The following is a 16,229-nucleotide window of genomic DNA, read 5'->3' on the forward strand; positions in this document are numbered from 1 at the left end:
ATGATTATGTATATGGATCTAGAGAGTTTTACATTTTCTTAGATCCAGTGTATTGATGGAGATAGACCCTACCTATGAGGATTGCTTCAGAGTGATGACCTTGGACAATCTAGGATTAGTGACTTCTAGATGATGACTCCACTTATCTCTCATGTGCGGATATGTTGTCAGTCTTCAGTGATGATGACGTTTATGATGATCCTATTGATTATATTTTTACCTTGGAGGATCACACACACATAGAGGGATTTGCACATGAGGATGTGATGCATACTTTAGATCATGCACATACACATGGATACAATAGATCTTGCCTCGAATGTTTTGAGTTGTGCTACATCGAGCAATGGCATCGATTCTCCCATCTGACTTTGCATGATGTTGACTATGAGCTATATGCATTTGGTTCCTGTGATTGAAAACTACCCAATGTTTTGCAGAGCCACAACATTTACCGCTTGGGTACATCACTTTTGGCATTTGCAGTGTATGGTTTCTATCTATGTGGCTCGACATTTAGATACACCTATGGCACATCCTAGTCTTGGCTTGCATAATGGTTCTTTTCTGCCAGGACAGTTCAACATTCTGACCCATGAGTTTTGAGCTCATCGTGTGGATATCTTGAGTGCCTTGATGGAATTAAATTATGACTATGAGGATGGGCTAGTTGTTAGTCTTCCCTTCGTCAACCCAAGAGGATTTGGGGCTAGTCTCATCATTCACATTATTCTCCTATATTTACCATTGGACCCAAATGGTGGTGGGAGAGCCATTCTTTTGGAGTTTGGATGGTTCAGATTTCCTTTTAATCTAGGTGCTTGCATGATTAGCTTCATCATTGTCGGGAGTCTGTTATCCTCTCCATTTGACCCTTGGGAGTCGTACGACTCCTTAGCTTTAAATTCGACTCAAAGGAAATATTGTTTGCTTTGAATTCGACTTAAAGGAAATATTGTTGGCTTCATCATTTTCATTACACTACATTCCTTCCCATTCGATCTAGGAGGGATTATATGCCCTTGATGATGGCATTGGCATTTAGTTTTGGATGTGATTTTTGGCTTTTGTCTATAGCCTTTTGTATGTGTCTTTGATGCACGACCACCCTTCAATTTCGAGGACAAAATCATTGTAGGAGGGCATGGTTTATAACATTGCTATTTTTCACAAGCACATATATACATTGGTGTTGAGGCACAAAGGCTTTAGGTGTAAGGTTCCCCCCTTCCAAAAATAGGGGAAAGATAGTCCACTAAGTCTTATCTTGGAGAAAATTTCCTACTCATTGACACCTTGACCATGCAGAGATTCAAGGATAGGATTCATAGGTAAGACCTAGTTCTATCCCACAGGGGGAGCGTGGTCTTCTAAAAATCAAATCACCCATAGGGTAATTGATCATAATTTGGGCAACTACTAGTCTTGATTCCTAGAGACAACGCTTTTTTCCTCATCCATGCAAGGCACGGCCGCTGGCCTAGTCTTCTAGAATAGAATTGCTCGAGAACCTATTTGTCTAACGTAGGGCTTTCACTTAATATGTTGGAAAGCTACCCGACTAATCGGGTCCACCCGTTCATAGGATGGTGCCGTCGGGGCATTCCATCCTCCCACTTTCCATCCTACTCACGCGTCAATTTGTTTTCTAATTAATCCTACCACACTGTTTGATAAAAAAAACATGTTCCTTAATTAAGGCCCTTTTCACAAGGTTTGTTAGTTTTAAAACAGCCTTTTTACACAATACAATAATGCCAAGACAAGATTTATAAAAAAAAGTTTATACATGAATCAATTTCATACAAGCCAAACCGGCTCTCTTATTCTTTTCCTTTATACCGTCGATGATCTAGAATTTGGCCTTCCAGCCTCAACATGCTGGGCAAAACCCTACGAGACCATACACCTCATTGTCGACGGCCACTGGTGGCAAGGACTCAAGCTAGCCTGTCACCCTCTCAGGCTCCGTCGCTTGATCCTCCCGCCCCTCAGAGGGATGTCTGCGCACTAGAGTGGGCTAATTCACCGCACTAGCCTGGGCCCTCACAACTAGTAGGCAGCATCACAATCACTCGCCTCAACGCGAACCTCATTCTCCCGCCCCTCAGAGGGATGTCTGCGCACTAGGGTGGGCTAATTCACTAGCCTGGGCCCTCACAACTAGTAGGCAGCATCACAATCACTCGCCTCAACGCGAACCTCATTCTCCCAATGGTATGAGGGATACCATGGGCCAACTCCGGGCCTTACTAACGTCTCTGTCGTCCAGCTATACAAGCATAAGAATGGTGCAGCGTCAAGGGAGGGAGAGTTGTACCTGTATCTTAATTTAACCAAGATAACAGTCCATTTACTCACTAAACCATAGGACTAGAATCCATGTTATCTTCTTAAGAAAACAATCCTTTTCACAAAGATTTTAGCATCTCAACTTGAGATTGCGATAAGACATTCTTTATTAAGGCATATGCTGTTGTTTAAAAGAATACAAACTTTAAATAGTAAATCAATCAAATAGATCACTATTAAAATTAATAGAGAAGTCGGGGCGGCAAAATAGCCTTTTCTTACAGGGCTACGGCATACTATTCTTTCTCTAAAAGAAAAGCTATGGAGTTTTGGCCTCTTCCTTCGAAAGACCATAGAAATCTAAGCTTCTTTTCTAAGATATTAGATAAGAATGAAGGGATATATACATCTCAAGCTCTAGGATTACCTTGAGGCTACTTGCTGCCTTCTTACAGTTTTCCCTGTGTAGAGACCCTGATAGAATTAGCAAATTGTTTCGGCCATAACTCTCTGATAAAAACTCAGAATATGGTCATATAACTAGTCAAAAGAACCGAAAGGCATCTAGTCTACAAGACACCATGGGTAGAATAAGAAAAAACGTCTGTATATAGCCACAAACACACCATCTTTAGAAACGCGTTACTTTTCTATATTTTTAGTATGCATGGACTCTAAATATGTAAAAGTACTCTAAATATGACCTCTTATCACCTAAATTTGAATTTCTATTTTTGGAGATACTTATCTCTTAATAGAACTATTCTTGTCTTCTTATTTCTTTTAGGGATTTTGGAGCTAATATTTTTATTCTAACACTTTCCTAATGTTTCTAGCCTTATTGTCTCACTCTTCTCTAAGTACACTCTCTTTCCTTATTGAAATCTATATTAAAAGAGACACATACATACATGGCTTAGGAGGGACCTTACAATCTCCCCCACTTAAAAGATTCGAGATGTCCTCATCTTGCAAGCTGGAGTAGTATCTAAGTAAATCCTCTTATCTCTTTCAAAGTGGTGTCCCCACTAGGTAGAAATCTTCTTTTATCTAAACATTGTTCCGAGTCCCTTATTTCATGTGTTTGGCTTGTTTTGTTGTGCCTCCAAAAGGTCTATTATTCTAAAGTTAATTGGCCTTATTATCCTAAGTTCATGCATCCATATACCTCTCAAATGCTATGAACCTTCGAATTCCTTATTCTATATCCCCATGTAATATGGTACTTAACAAATTGTCATGGAGAAACGTAAGGGAATCAATCCTTTACCCAATCTAACCTATGATAGCAATTTTATAATCTTAGTATCGTCTTGTAGAATACCTCTATTCATTATGCACATTACTTCACATGAATCTTGCACCAATCCTCTTCTATTTACTCATAGAAATACTTGTTGAATACTTGTTGAATTCGGTTATCTTTAACCCTGCTATCCCTATTATGCACATTACTTCACATGAATCTTGCACCAATCCTCTTCTATTTACTCATAGAAATACTTGTTGAATTCGGTTATCTTTAACCCTGCTATCCCTACTTCTTTGACCTAATTTTTGCTCTAGCTCATGATTCCTTGTAGCCAGGGGTGGGCTTGACGTTCCTCTTGAATTAGGAGACCTCTTCTTGATTAACATGGAAGCATGTCCTTCTCAACACTTTCTAAAAATAAAATAAAAACTTTATCACAGTCTCTGGCCATAATTATGGCTTCTGAAATAGAGAATAGTTTTACATTCTTGATGAGGTTATTCAAAGGTAGATTAAGCTTCCAAATGAATCGATGGAGAAGAGTTACCTCATCCATCTCTAGAGCAAATTGAAGAAGTTTAACAAAATTTTGGTGGTATTCTTTTAGGGTCTTCCTTTCTTGGGTTAGCTCCAAAAATTCATTCATTTTATCCTCTCGAAATCCTGGAGGATAAAACCTTTCACGAAGGTGTAATTTCATGGCATCCCATAACTGATTCTGGTTCTAGTGGTGGTTAGATTGATAACAATTCTTCCAACTAATTTGGCATTTCTTACGATTTTTAGAAGCAAGCAAGGGTGAGCTTGCTTCTTTCATTGTATCCATTAAAAGTTTAAAACTATCAAATACTTATCATAGCACCACATTTGAAGGCAGTCAGGATTAATACATCTGAGATCTTCATTTTTTTGAGAATTACACATCTGGTGCCTTGGGATTGACACATCCAAAGACTATCAGGATTTTTGGAGCTAATATTTTTATTCTAACACTTTCCTAATGTTTCTAGCCTTATTGTCTCACTCTTCTCTAAGTACACTCTCTTTCCTTATTGAAATCTATATTAAAAGAGACACATACATACATGGCTTAGGAGGGACCTTACATTAGGCATGGGCTAGTGTGGACATATTTTAGGGTAAGTGGCTATATAAGTTACCTAGTAGGTAGACAGCTATTGTATCTTTTTGATAGCTATTATGATCTTTTGACTATTATGCTATTTTTTGGAGCTCATGTGTCTATTGCTGATTCATGGTAATGTTTCCATGTCTAAGAGACTACTCTCTATGATGAGCTCAACACGTGTGTACTCCATAGTGTAACCTTAGATTTCCTTCATTGTAATGCTATTAGATTCATGTATGTTAGATGGATTATTGCTATTAGATTCATGTATGTTAGATGGGTTCTTTTTTGAATAGGTTTGCTGCGTGGTTCCCCTTCTTCTCTACTCTTTGCTTGGTGGTGTGCTATTGGATTCATGCATGTTAGATGGATGCTTGCTTGAATAGGCTTTCTTCTAGGTTTCCCTTCTGCATTAGCTTCTTCTTCTTGCCTTGCTTTGTGCGAGAGAGAACTATCACGTGAGAAAGACCATCTTGATACTACTCGTAAGGATGCTCGTCTAAATAACGGATTAAGCCATAAAATTCGTTATAACACACATAATAATCATGATATATAATGAATAAAAGACAATGCTAAAACTTTTTCTCTTGAAACTATTACCACTAGAGTGGTTAAGAAAATTACTAGGCATATGACACATGGATTCACAAGGGGCAAGCGAACATGCATTTGGTTCTAATTCTTGGAGGAGAGTATGCAATCCATCAAAGAAAATATAGCTTAAAGTAAGTGATCAATGGTTTAAGGCTTTGATTCAATGACTTCCAAGGTAAAAGATTCTTTAAAAGCCATCAAAGAAAAAGTTATTGAAGCTAGCAACCTTATTTGAACATTATAACAGTTAGTGGGGACCCGCTTCACTATACAGAGCTAGTTGAGGAGAATGCTGAGAGCAAGTAGTTTGAGGAGTAGGAGCTCATGCCAATGTGTAGGCTTCATCAGGTGATGCCATCCATCAAGAGACACATGCTTGAAATGGTGGAAGAACTCATCGACAACATAAGAGATTAGCCATGAAAAGATCAAGTGGCCAAGGCCTTATTCATCATTTTTTTTGTAACATGGTTTCAACCTAGACAATGGTAGTGAAATTTCCTTTTAGCCGAGAGAGACCCTACCACCATTGCTGCGCACAAGTAGCTCTGAGTACACAAGGAAGAGGAAGAGTCTAAGGGGAGCTACCAGTAGGTGCAGAAGCTTCACCAAAGGTAGAAGCATCATTTTGGTTGCTGCAGCTTGATAAGCAGAGAGTGGGCCGCCTGCATGCAACAAATAAGCAGCAACAGATTACGGACTTTTATGAAGGGCAATGCAGAGTTACACATAGTGGAATTATGTGTGCTAGCCTTCTATCTTTTGTCCCTGACTGAGTGTCAAGAGAACAACACTCAGCAAATTACGGGCTTTTGTGAAGGGAAACACAGAGTGTTACACCCAATGGAATTATCCATGCTAGCCTTCTATCTTTTGTCCTTGACTGAGTGTCGAGAGAACACAGCTAGCCTTCTATCTTTTGTCCTTGACTGAGTGTCGAGAGAACACAACAACAAATTTTTCTAGGCAGCGTAGAGTTAACTACACACAAGTTCCACATATGACCAGGCATCACAACGTAAGAGTGCAACAGACATTGTTTTAAAAAAAACCATCAAGACAAAAAATATTATGTATCATCACCTAACTATTCCTCTGACATTTCGTAAACTTCGCGTACACCCTAACTCCTATTATAGGAAGAAGCGGCAGCAATAGCAATCCTATTTGAATAGAGCCCCAGAATCAGGGGGGGCTGGTGTGGTCGATCTTGGCCATGATTGATTGCCTACCCCCCATGATCTGTATCGATCAATCACTAATCAATAAATTCTATTCCCAAGGCCCTTCCGAGCAAAGGCTCACCAGTCAATGTTTTAAGAAAGATTTATTTTAATTTTCTTTACCAGGGCCAGTGTTCGTGAAGTCCATGGATCACAAGTGATGTGGATGTAGATGTGGATGTAAGTATGAATGTGGATATGGGATGTGGATGTATAAATGAGGATGTGAAAATGGAGAGTGGCCATCATCAAGCCTAGAGCTCTCAACTCTTTGATCACCATCACCAACATCACAAGAGAGTGAAGGTCAGTGGTGGCCAATAGCGTTAGAAGGAGAAGGTGAGGGAGGAAATAAAAACAAAATGCTTAGATTATAGGTTTTATTTTTCTACCTTTTCACATAGTTCCCTTTAGGCCCTAACTTGATGGCCGTTCACATTGTTGCCATCTAACCCTATGGCCATTCACATTGCTTGGGGATCCTCTACACCATTTTAGCCACTTCATTCACACCCGAGTTATTGACCTACCTCTTATAATGTCACTTACACTAGGGTTTTCTCACTTGAGGTTTTTGTGATGAGGGATGATCACTATGGTGTTGTGGCTCGGGCCTCTTCACACATGATTGCATTTTGTGAGTCGTGGGGGTTTTATTCTCACGTGGGATGTTTGTAAGGGCTAATCACTATGGTGTTTGCTTTTAATGCATTGTGGGATTGGTTCACATGGCTTGGGATTTTCTTGGTGATTATTCACACGCATTGTGCATTGTGTTTTGGGGTGTATACTTTGTATACTTTGACCTACCTCTTATAATCTCATTTACACCAGGGTTTGCTCACTGAGTCACTTGAGATGTTTGTGAGGGATGATAACTATGGTGTTGTGGGGCCTCTTCACACATGGTTGCATTTTGTGAGCTGTGGGGGTTTTATTCTCACCTAGGGTGTTTGTGAGGGCTGATCACTATGGTGTTTGCTTTTAATGCATTGTAAGATTCCTCCCCCAACCTTCGAGGTATACAGGAGTAAGAACCTCCCTTTCTAATCTTATAATTATTCCCTCTCTACTAAAATAAAAGAAAGATTCTGTTTAAAAAAGGAAGACCCTTTCCCCAAAATACTTCTTAGGAGCCCACCTGTTTTAAGGATTCAGAACAATGAGTTCAGAAGTGAGAACCGGTGTTTTGGATGCCAAGGTTTTGGTCATCAGTTAAAAGACTGCCCGACTCTTGCCATGTCAAGGACACAGGGAAGTCAAGAACCCCAAATTCAGAGACCAATTCCTTCATACCACTCTAATCAGGGTCCGTCTCGCCCAAGCCAGGGTAACCCCAGAAGAACTCCAGCTCATCCATCTGTCTCTATCCAGAATAACCTCAGAACTCCTTTCCAGAACTGGAGCAACCAAAGAGAAAGAATTCTGCCTCAGACTACAGCAGCCAGAGCAGTCGTCGCAATTTCAGATGTAGTAGAAGAGGAAAAAGGACAGATCTATGCTACAATTGAAAACCAAGGGCCTAACCGACAATTCTCAGTCATCCATACTCCAGTAGAGTATCAAGGTAAACCAAGTAATCGAAGATATACTTCGGTCATGCTGTGGCAGGGAACCCAAGAAGTGGCTAAGCTATCTGCATCTAGTCGAGTTCGCCTACAATGGTTCTTATCACAGAAGTATTGGGATGAGCCCTTTTAAAGCTCTATTTGGACAAGATTGCTTAACTCCATTAACTAGGTCCGACCCATTGATTAGGGTCGAGATGTCCATACAAATGCTTGAAGAATAATCTTTTACACTTTTCCAGACAAATGCTTGACAAATGCTTGTCCAGACAAATGCATGAAATCCAATTATGATAAAAGTAACACTTTTACATTAAAATAATAATCTTTTATGCATGCCTCTATGCATGAAATCCAATTATGATAAAAGTAACACTTTTACATTAAAATAATAATCTTTTATGCATACCTCTATGCATGAAATCCAATTATGATAAAAGTAACACTTTTACATTAAAATAATAATCTTTTATGCATACCTTTATGCATGAAATCTAATTATGATAAAAGTAACACTTTTATATTAAAATAATAATCTTTTATGCATATCTCTATTATGCATGAAATCCAATTATGATAAAAGTAACACTTTTACATTAAAATAATAATCTTTTATGCATACCTCTATGCATGAAATCCAATTATGATAAAAGTAACACTTTTACATTAAAATAATAATCTTTTATGCATACCTCTATGCATGAAATCCAATTATGATAAAAGTAACACTTTTATATTAAAATAATAATCTTTTATGCATACCTCTATGCATGAAATCCAAATATGATAAAAGTAACACTTTTACATTAAAATAATAATCTTTTATGCATACCTCTATGCATGAAATCCAATTATGATAAAAGTAACACTTTTATATTAAAATAATAATCTTTATGCATACCTCTATGCATGAAAATGATACTGTAGAATATAGAAACCGTAAGGATTACTCTTTTAGGATAATAAAAGATGAATTTTATCTCACTAATTTCTAAAAATTTTGCCATAACCTCCTTTGTATGCCTGACCATTTTTTAAAATTTTTAAGTCTTTAAGACTAATAAAAAGTGCACCAAGAGTATTGAAAATATCCTAAAGTAAGCATTTTTTCACTTAATTAAGACAAACATTATAAAAACTTGACTTTAATCATTAACCATTCACCTAGGATAGAGAATGGTTGGTTTTGCTAGAGAAGAGAGGGGAATGCCTTTTTGTAATGAGGCATAACATAATTAGAGAAGACATAAAGCATAAAAACCATTTAAAACCATAAAAATAAAAAATTAGAAGAATCACCAACTCACTAATGACTTTGATAGCTTTCCTTTGGCTTGATGGTTTGAGGGTTCAACTCTTGTTTGGACAAGAGTGGCCACCAATCTTTGGAAGAGGGAAATGTCAAAAACTAGTGAATTATTAATAAATTCACAGTTCTTGGCTTGGGAGGAGTAGAGTAAGAGTGCATAAAACACTATTGAGTTTCAACAAAGGGGAAGGCCTCTATTTATAGGAAAAAGTGAGCTCCTAACCAAACAAACCCATTCTATAATTTTCTAATTCAATTTGGTCAATTTTTAACCACTTTTAGTCAGTTGAGCTAACTTTTTGCAACTAGACTTGAAGTAGGAGAGAGGAGAGATGAAATATCTCAATTTTTGAAGATTTAAAACTCAATTGCACATGTGAAGTAGGTGCCTCATTCATGAGGGAAAAATCATGCAGAGGTGTCAAAAATGCATCATTACTTCAAAATATCTCCCCTTTTTAACTATTAGCCTTGTCCTTATTCAACTCTTCATCTTATGTGAGTATTTACTTCTAAATACCTCCCCTTTTTAACTATTAGCCTTGTCCTTATTCAACTCTTCATCTTATGTGAGTATTTACTTCTAAATATCTCCCCTTTCTAAATATCTCCCCTTTTTAACTATTAGCCTTGTCCTTATTCAACTCTTCATCTTATGTGAGCATTTACTCATTTTTGGATACCCAAAATATCTCATATTTTTGATATTACTCATAGTTTCTTACTAATAAACCTTGTACATAGTCAACTCTTCATCTTATGTGAGCATTTACTCATTTTTGGGTATCTTCTTTTACAAATTGGATTTATCTCCTCCCTACACATGGATTGATCCTATTGGCCCATAGGAACCTTAATTGGACCATAATCCAAAAATTTCTGAAAATCTAGACCCTTAGGCTAAGGTCCTTTATACCCATTTCCAATTTATTCCAATTGCACATTGGAAAGTTCTTTTTGAAGTTCTGTTTTAGGGGAATTCATTTTAATAATATGAGAAATTTTTCTATCTAAAAATATTCAAAATCTGAATATTCTCTCTCTAGAATAATTTCTCTCTCTAGGTTAAAACAGTTAGAAATAAGATCTTTTATATTTCTGAAGAGGGGATTGATTGCAGGGAAAGATACTGGACATTTTGAGAGGCTGGGGAGGAATCTTACATGCATTGTGGGATTGGTTCGCAAGGCTTGGGCTTTTCTTGGTGATTATTCATCACAAGCATTGTGCATTGTGTTTTGGGGTGTATACTTTGGGTTGTGTATTCATATGCGACCATGGTATTCATATACTTTGGGTGTTGTATTCATATGCCACTACTTTCACCCTTCATTTGATTGCCAAGGTGCGAGTTCACATCATCATCGTCATCATTTTGACATCACTATATTACCATCGAGATCCTTATCTTAGGAGTTTCCCCTCATGCATTGACTTCATGGCTCTCTGGTTGATATTTTGAGTTGCCATTTTGTGACATGGTTCACATATCTTTCATAGATCTAATTCACACATACTTTTAGTGCTTCGAGGCATAGACCTCTATACCCTCATTTGTAGACTTCATGCTCATGCCACGGTTGGAGGTTCGAGCTTATGGGTTTGTTACATAGGAAATCGTGTCTTCATCAATTCATTGCTTGGTTACCTCGACACAGATGGTTTGGCATTCTTAGCATGGGGACAAGTCTTATTTTGGTGACTTGTACGAGTGTCCTACACTCTTGAGCTACCATGATTTGTTCCTGATGGTGTCAATTACACCGTGCAGATGTAGATGGTGATGATGTATTTTATACTCATACACATGATGATATATCGCATGTACACGCATATGATGATATTGATGTATCACACACACATGATGATAGTGATAGATGTGCACATGATGACATCAACACATATGCACATGATGTTGATGTATGTGATAGTGATAGTGATAGTGATAGTGATAGTGTGTGAGCTTTGATCATGTGGGCATGATCTCAAGGATCTATAGGGATGGCATCTAGCATTACGTGTGTTAATATATCTAGGCCTACCTACCTTCCTAGGGATCATAGCTTGGCATTAGATGATCTCACGGCGGGTCAACATTTGATTATTGATGCATCCATTAACACACACGAGGTTAGCGATACCTTGCATGGGGAGTCATGGGATACACATGAGCGTAGGATTGCGTTTCTTGTGCTAGATATATCAAGATATTCTTGTAGGGCTTTCGCGTGTGGAGGCATTCATGATACTACTTGTAGTTCTCATAGTTTACTTGGCAATGTTTATGTGGGTATAGTACATATATTTGAGCACTCAGGCATTAATCCATGAGGGTAGTGTTGACTTTACTGAGGTAAGAATTCATAGGAGATATATGATTATGTATATGGATCTAGAGAGTTTTACATTTTCTTAGATCCAGTGTATTGATGGAGATAGACCCTACCTATGAGGATTGCTTCTGAGTGATGACCTTGGACAATCTAGGATTAGTGACTTCTAGATGATGACTCCACTTATCTCTCATGTGCGGATATGTTGTCAGTCTTCAGTGATGATGACGTTTATGATGATCCTATTGATTATATTTTTACCTTGGAGGATCACACACACATAGAGGGATTTGCACATGAGGATGTGATGCATACTTTAGATCATGCACATACACACATGGATACAATAGATCTTGCCTCGAATGTTTTGAGTTGTGCTACATCGGGCAATGGCATCGATTCTCCCATCTGACTTTGCATGATGCTGACTATGAGCTATATGCATTTGGTTCCTGTGATTGAAAACTACCCAATGTTTTGCGAAGCCACAACAGTTACCGCTTGGGTACATCACTTTTGGCATTTGCAGTGTATGATTTCTGTCTATGTGGCTCGACATTTAGATACACCTATGGCACATCCTAGTCTTGGCTTGCACAATGGTTCTTTTCTGCCAAGACAGTTCAACATTCCGACCATGAGCGAATAGGCTTTCTTCTAGGTTTCCCTTTTGCATTAGCTTCTTCTTCTTGCCTTGCTTTGTGTGAGAGAGAACCACGTGAGAAATACCATCTTGATACTCGTATAAGGATGCTCCTCTAAATAACGAATTAAGCCATAAAAATTTTTATAACACACATAATAATCATGATATATAATGAATAAAAGACAATGCTAAAACTTTTTCTCTTGAAACTATTGCCACTAGAGTGGTTAAGAAAATTACTAGGCATATGACATATGGATTTCACAAAGGGCAAGCGAACATGCATTTGGTTCTAATTCTTGGAGGAAAGTATGCAATCCATCAAAGAAAATATAGCTTAAAGTAAGTGATCAATGGTTTAAGGCTTTGATTCAATGACTTCCAAGGTAAAAGATTCTTTAAAAGCCATCAAAGAAAAAGTCATCGAAGCTAGCAACCTTATTTGAACATTATAACAGTTAGTGGGGACCCGCTTCACTATGCAACCGTCTGTCGTCCCCTCTTGTATACTCCTATCACATGATAAAATGAGATGGCCATAGAGTGCACCACTCGTGGGAAAATGTTGTGGGGAAATGGCAAGAATAGTGAGTAATAGTGTAGAGATACCCAAAAAACTTTTCATGTGTGAATGGTAAAAACTCTTCGTCTAAAAAAAATGGATGTTTGAAGCCTTCCAGATTAAATTGTTGAAGTAGCCCAAATCTACCTTTGTGGTCTTTAAAGGTCTTTGTTTCAAAAAATCAACTTTTGAAAAACCCCTTTTGTAGTAGTCCAAGCTCTTGACAAGCTTGTGTGGCGGCTAAGTATTTTTTTTAAAAAAAATGAAAGCTTTTGAATAGGAAGATTTTTTAACCCGTTTTGTTTGGAATTCAGACCTGGATCTAGAAGTATTGAGATACGGATTTAAGATTATTTATGGTTTTCAAACAAAAACAAAACTGAAAACTTGCATAGAAACCCTATTTTCTTAGGACTGTCTTACACCAGAATGCTGGAGGGAGCATTTGGCATATATGTATATCTAAGGGAAGTTCGGTTGCAACAGCTGGTGGGGAGTGTTCGAGGGACAGCTCATGCGGCAAAAACCTGCCTAGGTCTTGACCAGCCTGGGTATGGTGAAAAATAGTGTGCTTCTGGTATGATGGGCGAGGGCCGACGAAGCGGTCCCTGAGTGAAGTACCAGGACACCTAAGGGGGATCCTTGAGGGTTCTGACTAGGCGATGCACGGGCTCGCGGTGGTGCTTAGGACACCCATACGTATGTCGAGGAAGATTTATATATGTTGACGAAATGATTATTGTAATCTGTTATTACTGGATCTCGTTGTTGGCTGACCAGCTGGTCCAACGGAGAGTCTAGAGTGGTACTATTTTTGTGAAACAAGGGATTGAATAGAAATTTTGAGTTATGAAATCTGTGATCATATCTGTTTTGCCAATGGATTATTTTTATATTAAAGTTTTCAAGAGGAGTGTGTGTGTATCTGTTTTCTAAAGCCAAAAGTTAAGAAAGGCATTTCAATTATGGGTCGTGAGTACTTATTTGGATCTACTGATTCCAATGGCAAGGTGGTGGCTAACCCATGGGCCAGATGGGGTTAGGCTGGAATCAGTGGAGTTTTAATAATCAAACTAAAAAATATTAGGATTACGCTAGGATTCGAGTAGCTAATTAATTCCCTGATAAATTTCTCAATTGAGTGGATCAACAGCTGTGCCTGATCTTGATTAGGAAAAAAGCGTTGAAATTACTCAGATGATCAAATTATATCAGTAATAGTTTCCTTCTATCTGATTTATTTAGGTGAAGGTTAGTTTAGAATTGATCTCATTAGAAAAATTCGTTAAGAAAATTCAAAAAGGTGGAATCGTCCCTGCTTTTCGGGCATGGAAAATTTTTTCGGTTTCGGTTTTTGGAGTGACCACCAGCCTGGTCTCATGCCCGGACATTCGTGGGCAAGGCCCCGAGTGAGAAACCCTACCCCGTGCATGAGGGGGCTGCTTTCGCCTGTCAACTACAGGGAGTCCGATGCACGGAGGGGATAGAGGGATCTCATAGTTGGTATAAGAGCCTTGTTGAAAGCTAATAAATATAAATAAATTCTTATCAGAAATTGATAATAAAATCTCAGAAAAAGCATTTTCATAATGTATTTTCATTCCATAAGCTTCTTTAATGAAGAATTTTTAATCAAAGAAATTATTTTTATAGATGGAAGTTCCCTATTTATCTGGTATTCCCAACCTCACCAAGTCTCAAGATATGATTGCATTCGCCTTCGAGCATCTCATTTCTTCCGCTTCAACTCGAACAAGCCGAGCTAGACTCGCACGCCATTTCGAGGATTATATTTTCCTAACCCAGTGGAGAAACTACAGCATAAGTGGTTTGCACGGCAGTATGTCCATGCCTCTTGCGACTGCCGTGCAATGCTGTGGCAGAACCTCTCATTGGCTATGATTCTGTTAAAGCTAAAAATGGTGCGTGGCGTCATTCTATATCATTCGATGCCTCGAAATTTCAGACTTTCATGCCAAGTCTATAGACTCCTTAGTTGTTTTATTCCTAAGGAGAAAATAATAGCTCCCTTGTCAGTAAGTGAATGTTTGTATCAGGGCATAGCTATGGCCCAGTACCATCGTCTTATGCGACTCCCAAGGAGATTTTGAATTCTGGAGTCGAGCTACTCTATGTACATATTGTAACTTTTATTTAAATAAAGAAATATTTTTTGAAGAAAAATTCCTTGTGGTATAAGTGATTGTTTATGGATGATCTGATAAAGAAAAATCTGTTATCGGACATATGTCATAGATCTCCAATAAGATCATTGTCTTGTTTAAGAAATTGTTTTTTGAACTTCTTAAGTCTTAGGATCTCATGAATGATATCAAAATAAAAATTCAATAATATATAAATTTTTGGCAGAATCATGAGACGAGGAAACCGTGGCCGTCAAAGACTGAAAGACTACCCGACTCCTACCATGTCAAAGGGACAGGGAAGTCAAGGACCCCGAATTCAGAGACCAACCCCTTCATACCAGTCTAATCAAGGTCCGTCTCGCCCAAGCCAGGGAAACCCCAAAAAAACTCTAGCTCAACCATCTGCCTCTGTCCAGAGTAACCTCAAAACTCCTTCTTAGAACTGGGGCAACCAAAGAGAAAGAGTTCCGCCTCAGACTGTAGCAGCCAGAGCAGTTACAATTTCAGATGTAGTAGAAGAGGAAAGAGGGCAAATCTTTGCTGCAATTGAAAACCAAGGACCTAACCGTCAGTTCTCAGTCATCCATACTCTAGCAGAATATCAAGTAAGCCTTTTAAGCTTTTGATTGATTCAGGCAGTTCTCAGTCATTCATTTCCCCTGGATGCTTGCGTAAGCTAGTCTTAGAACAAAAATCAGGGAAACCTATGCAAGTTGAATTGGCCAGTGGGAAGACTCTTTTCACTCACCATGAGACAGATCTTATCTAGTTCAAACTAGATGGTAATGTAACCGACTGTCAGTTCAAAGTCTTACCTCTGGGAGTTTTTGACGGGATCCTTGGAATGGATTGGCTCCACAAAAATCAAGCTGACATACACTGTCACAATGGAACTATTTCCTTCCATGACCTTCACAGGAATAAAGTTCAAGGAACTGGAGTTTTCGGATCCCCAGACCTTCAGTTAGTAAAAGCTTCTAGGTTGCTGAAGGGACTTAGAAAGAAGCAGCAAATTTATGTTGTCAAAATGAACCTAGTAGACTCAAAGCTTAAGGCTAAAGAACCGGAATGGTTAAATGAATTTGATGATCTATTCCCAACCAGCAGAGCTAATTGAAATGCCTCCAATCCGGGAAGTAGATCATGTGATTGAATTGACCCCCGGAGCCAA

This window comes from Cibotium barometz, chromosome 59 (assembly GCF_041138505.1).
Source record: "Cibotium barometz isolate CiBa-2024 chromosome 59, ASM4113850v1, whole genome shotgun sequence".
Classification (NCBI taxonomy): Eukaryota; Viridiplantae; Streptophyta; class Polypodiopsida; order Cyatheales; family Cibotiaceae; genus Cibotium; species Cibotium barometz.